Source organism: Zingiber officinale, chromosome 4A (assembly GCF_018446385.1).
Source record: "Zingiber officinale cultivar Zhangliang chromosome 4A, Zo_v1.1, whole genome shotgun sequence".
NCBI classification, from domain to species: domain Eukaryota; kingdom Viridiplantae; phylum Streptophyta; class Magnoliopsida; order Zingiberales; family Zingiberaceae; genus Zingiber; species Zingiber officinale.
This window is the reverse complement of record NC_055992.1, coordinates 15,315,541-15,322,128: the sequence shown is the minus strand read 5'-3', so window position 1 is coordinate 15,322,128 and position 6,588 is coordinate 15,315,541.

Sequence of the window (6,588 nt, the reverse complement as noted above, 5' to 3'; positions counted from 1 at the left end):
TTTCAAAAGTACGAAAAAACCTTTGAATTTTTATTTAGTTTGGAGAAGTTGTAGTCTATTGATGATGATGATCTTTTGAGCTCATGTGTCAATCTTCAAAATTCATTAACACATGATAGGCGTTCACATGATAGGCGTTTCAATGTTGATGAATTAAATTTATTTCTAGAACTAAAGTTATTAAGACACTTATTACTTGGAGAAGCAAAAAGAGCACTGTGTGCTAAATTATTTGAAAATAATGGATGGTTGTTATCTAAATGGCTACATCACTTATCGAATTTTGTTGACTATACAAGTTACAGGTGCATCTATCGAAAGGAGTTTTACCAAGATGAAGTTGATTAAAACTTATCTTCGATTAACTATGTCATAATAAAGACTAAATATGTTAGGTATATTATCTATTGAGAAAAAAATTATTAAGAAAATTGATTATGCAAACTTAATAAATACTTTTAATTCAAAAAATATGAGACGAATAATATTCAAGCGGACTATGTACTAGTTCGGAACAAGAATTTAATATTTTGTTTGGATTTTTTTTGTGTGTTTTTTAGTATTTGCTTATGCCATTATTTTTGATGATATATTTTGTTCATATTTTATTTCTATATATATATATATATATATATATATATATATATATATATATATATATATATATATATATATATATACACACTGTGCGATGCCACAGTGCGTGACTGTGCCCATCGCGCAGCATATCACCTTCTTTTTTAAAAAATTATTTTTTTAAAGATTTTGAATTTAAAAAAATCAAACATTTCCTAATATAAAATCTTAATACATAGATATATCTCTTACAATACTTCATAATTACTTAAATTTATTTCATTTTTAATTTTTTTAACTAAACACTATAACCCAATTGGGAAGCTTGAACCCTAGAGGTAAAATCTTAAAAAAAGAAAATTAACTTAAAAATTATAACTCAATTGGAAAGACGGAACCCTAGAAATAAAATCTTAAAAAAAATATTTAAATTTTTTTTTAATTTAAAATTTTAAAAAAAAATTAAAAACAAAGAAATTTTGAAATAAAAAAAATCAATATTTCCTTATATAAATCCCTAATACATTAATATATCCCTTCAACACATTACAATACTCCGTAAATACTTAAATTTATTTCATTTTTAATTTTTTTTAACTAAATACTATAATCCAATTGGGAAACCTGAACCCTAAAGATAAAATCTTTAAAAAAAATAACTTAAAAATTATAACTCAATTGTAAAGCCTGAATCCTATAAATAAAATTTTAAAAAATATATTTTAATTAATTTTTTTATTCAAAATCGTGTATATATATATATATATATATATATATATATACACACACACACGAGGAAGAGGTAATTTGGCTTCTAAAATCGCTCCTCCCTTGTGTTAATGAACTGCTCTTAAAGCTAAAAGGTTTATTTCCTGGTGGCCCTGCAACAACATTGAAGGTAAAATGCTCAGTAATGGCTTACTCCTTAAATATCCTCTAGATAATTTTGACTCCTGTTGTTTCAACAGCTTGCGGTGTTCTTGTTTGTGATGGCAAGATGTGGAAATTGTTCCGTGAGTGGTCCGACTGGCCGGGAGCTTCCTTCAACCGTCTCAGCTCATTCTCCACAAAAGCGAGCCTCTGACACATCGCCAGGTCATCCACTCAAAACTGTAGAAACAAGAACCCGAAGTAGATTAGAGATGAGGCCAGACAAGTTGGTGCAAGAGATAAAAGAAAAACTCACGCCGGTGAGTTGCCTAGTGTGGTTGTTCGGCAGCACACCCGGGAGAGGGCGGTCGCCGCTCGGGAACGTGCATCCTGCCACACCTTGGCCAGATGACCTCGAATGATGATCCGGTGCTCGGTCTGATTCGCCAAGCCCCCCGGTTCCGAAAGCTCTTAGATAGGAAGATGGAGGGTGGCAGTGACGCGTCTTCGTCTGGTCAGGGCTGAGTGAGAGGAAGCCGACCGGCCAAGGCGAGAAGACGAGGGCGCGGGGCAATTGCTTGACCTTAAAAGATGACCCTGACCCGACTGTGGTGGCAAGCTGGTGAATGGAGGGTCAACGAGAGGGTCGGAGGGTGTCCGGTCGGAGGAGACGTTGGTGTCCTCCGGCACAGTAGGTCTGGAAGTGCCAGTCCGATCGGCGATCCTTATCGCTGAGGAAGCGGATCAAGCAGTTTTCTCCGATCGGCGCCTCTTGCGTATATTCTCGAGCGGCGTCTCCGATAGCGAGCCCTCTTTTAGAGTTGACTGAGTGGCCGGAAGTTCTGCGATCGGCGCACCAATCACCGCTCCTTCGATCGGCACCTGACCCGACTCCCCACCGTCCTCTTGAATAAGCCCGCGCTCGATGGGTGTCTGCTCTGGAAGATCGTCCGATTGGAATCCCCGATCGGCCAAAACCTCGACCACTACTTTGTTAACGTCGGCATTGGTAAACTTCGATTGCCCGACGAAGCGTGCCCTCATCATGATGTCTGCTGCAAAAAAAGAAAGAAATCAGTTAGACAAAAGGAAAAGAAGCGGGTGAACAGTTTACCTAAGTTGACCGGCTCGGATGGGTTGATCGGGCTATGACCGAAGAATGTCAGGACCCCTTCCTCCAACAACTTGTGAATGTTGAACTTCTGACCGGCCATCATGGAGGCAGCATGTAAGTAGGCCGGGGTGCTCTTATAACGGGGCAGTGAAGGTTGGGGCCCCAATGAAAGTTGCCAAGTGGTTTGGAAGGGCGCCCGATCGGGAAAGTGAACAAAAAAGAAATACTCTCTCCAATTCTTATTAGAGTAAGACATCCTGTCAAAGGAAACTAGGCTCGGTCGGGCCTGCAAGAGGAAGGTGTCTGGCTAATCGGAAAGCTTTGGGTAATAAAAGTAGTGGAAGATCGAAGGGGTCAAAGGGATGCGATGCAAGCGGAACAAAATAATTACTCCGCACAAAAGATGAAAAGAATTCGGGACTAACTGGGAAGGGGATAAGCCAACATATTTACGACATCTATAATAAAGGGATGAAGGAGGATCCGTAGATCGGCAACGAACTGGTCCCGGAAGAAGCAAACACAACCTCTCGGCGGAGTGGATGGCCAATCGGTGGCCAACGGAACATGGATCTCATAACCGGGAGGAAGTTCAAAGGTATTTCCCAGAGTCCGAGCATCGCCCTCGTCGAACCTGGACTCCATGCTGTCATACCAAGGACCCGAGGCAGGGATCGAGAGTTGAGAGGTACTGGCCATAGTCGAAGAAATGACCGAGAAGAGTCGGGGAGAAGCGAGGGGAAAAGGGCAAAGGGTAGGAAGAAGATTTCGCCGGAGGGGTGTCAAAGATGGCAGAATACGAAAAGGCTACAGAAGAAAGTAACGGACTCACCGGGGGTGGGAACAGCGAGAGAATTCACCGAGGAACGCTGAGGAAATTGTCGGAAACAAGAACGCTGAGTAAAGGTGGGGGAAAGGCGGCGACCGCAAGCTTATAAACATCAAAAGGCAAGGCTAAGTCGTTCGATCGGTAGAACGAATACCTAGAGGCAAATCTCGCCATCAAAATTCAAAACGCCAAGGGTCACGTCCCATCCTGTCACCTCAAGCATGCGGCGGCAAGCGGTGACACGTTGCGTGCGCTCGTAGGGCGGTTGTCAGAATGATTAAGGAGGAATGCTCCGCATTAGCGCCTCAGATTGGTACGAGTTCCAAGAGATTTCGCTGATTGGAAAGGGGAAATGCTCAAGCAATGGCTCTATGGGCTGAGCAAGCAAGAATAGCTGACTCCTGGTCAGACGCCCCCTCATACCGACCAATCAGCCTAATGACGACATTACCTCGAGAATAAAGAAGCATAGCTGACCGAAACGTCGATCAGAGAGTAATATTTTCACACCATTTTGTCCAGTCAGTTGGATTTGCAGCCTCCTTTGACTAGACTTAAAGGGGAGGCATATGATTCGAGAATGATTCAAGGATGACTCGGGAGGGCCCACACCCGAGAAAGTTTAGGGCTTCGGTAGGCGTCAAGGTCAAGGGGGTCAACTGAGTGAGCAGCCGACCGGAAAGCTCTCCATCCCCGATCGCCCGATAGAGAGCGGCGAGAGACGGCTGAGCTTACAATGCACAAAGGCAGAGGATACTTTAGTCGATCGGCCTCGTCACACCGACCGAACCAATCAAGGAGAGCCAGTCAGACTAGTAGCCGACAAACAGGAACAGTAGCAATACGTGCCTATAACTTTTTGGGAGTTAGTGCCACTGACGAGCGACGCAGATGGACAGAAAATCGAACGGCAAGACAGAGAATCGTACGGGAGAAGCTTCCGTCGCCCCGGCAAAGATATGCTCGCCCCGTTATGGTAAAATGTCAGGGACACCTTCTCGATGCTAGCTTTTGGGGAAAGCTTGGGGAAGCGTGTCCACTCGGAAAGCGTGCAATCTACTTGTTAAGGCTCTATATAAGAAGGGAGATTGCCCTCCACGGAGGTACGTAGGATGCATCTCTTGAAGCTACTATTCATCACTTTCTTCTTATTTCTATCTCTACTTGCCGTTGTGTGACTTGGGCGTCGGAGGGCCGTCGCCGGGAACCCCCTCCCGGTTTGGCACTAACGTCTTGTGGTTGTAGGAGCACAGGATCATTCGCGAAGACGAAGAGCCACCTCAGCATTACTTCCTGGCTGCCATCTCCTCAACTTCGGGGGCAAGATCATGCATCATTCGAAGAAAAAGACAATTTAATGAGATCAACAGTGAAAAGGTACTTCAATTTTCTAAAGAATCTTTTTGAGTTAATTACTTCGTATTTATAATTGGTCAAGATCTTTCTTCACTTCAAATTCGGTTTGAGCAATTTCAAAAGTATGAAAAAACCTTTGAATTTTTATTTAGTTTGGAGAAGTTATAGTCTATTGATGATGATGATCTCTTGTGCTCATGTGTCAATCTTCAAAATTCATTAACACATGATAGACGTTCACATGATAGGCGTTCACATGATAGGCGTTTCGATGTTGATGAATCAAATTTATTTCTAGAACTAAAGTTATTAAGACACTTATTACTTGGAGAAGCAAAAAGAGCAATGTGTGCTAAATTATTTGAAAATAATGGATGGTTGTTATCTAAATGGCTACATCACTTATCGAGTTTTGCTGACTATACAAATTACAGTTGCATCTATCGAAAGGAGTTTTTTCAAATTGAAGTTGACTAAAATTTATCTTTGATCAACTATGTCATAAGAAAAACTAAATAGGTTAGCTATATTATCTATTGAGAAAATTAATTATGCAAACTTAATCAATACTTTTAATTTAAAAATATGAGACGAATAATATTCAAGTGGACTATGTACTAGTTCGGAACATGAATTTAATATTTTGTTTGGATTTTTTTGTGTGTGTTTTTTAGTATTTGCTTATGTCATTATTTTTGATGATATATTTTGTTCATATTTTATTTCTAGATTTTATATTTCAAATATTATTATATTTATATTGAAAAAATATATGAATATTAAGCTTCGAGGGCACCATGTTTTGTGCTCGTCTCAAGCCTCAAAATCTCAGGTCCAGCACTGCCCTTATTTAGTTGTTTTCGACAATCATGTTTAGAATTAAATGAAATTAACATACAATCACCGTGTTATAATGTAATGATAAAAGAAAAAAATGAGACAGAGATATATTATAATTGGGAAGTTTAAAAAATTCATAACATTAGGTTGTTGAATAGATCATCCATATTTTTTGATTTAATTTGATGATCAATAAAAATTTTCGTAGAACTAGATCGATCACCTTTTAGATTAATCAGATAGTACAAATTGTATACTTGAATCATATATATATATACGAGGAAGAGGTAATTTGGCTTCTAAAATCGCTCCTCCCTTGTGTCAATGAACTGCTCTTAAAGCTAAAAGGTTTATTTCCTGGTGGCCCTGCAACAACATTGAAGGTAAAATGCTCAGTAATGGCTTACTCCTTAAATATCCTCTAAATAATTTTGACTCCTGTTGTTTCAACAGCTTGCGGTGTTCTTGTTTGCGATGGCAAGATGCGGAAATTGCATTGCGATTTGGAGCCTTGCCAAACTACGTAAGATTCAGAAAAACAACAATTTGATCCTCGAGAAAAACTTGAAAAAAAAAAAGACTTATGGTTTTCTTGTTGCAGTCTTTTTTGGAGTCTTCACTGTCCCCAGAATATGCTCTTCCTACTCAACTCACCTGGCAAAGTTTGGTCAGTGAATTCGGCAGAGATCTTGGATTACTAGATTTTTGGGTGTTTTAGGAAGACTTTGGTTAGAGAGGACTAGAGATGGGTGGGAGTCATGCAGCCACAAGAAAGCAGTAACCACCGTTGTGGATCGCATTTGGACATGTAATTATCTTCCCTGATACTATGAACTTCTCCTCAAACATGGTAAAAATCTGATCTTGACGATGATGCAATGCGATGCAGTCTTCATGGCGCTGGTGGCTGCGAAGCTCTACCAACAGAGTAGGGAGAAGTAAAAGCAGAGGAAGAAGCTTCCATGGCAGGAGAAGGAAGTGTGATGTTTTGTTGACTTCTCCG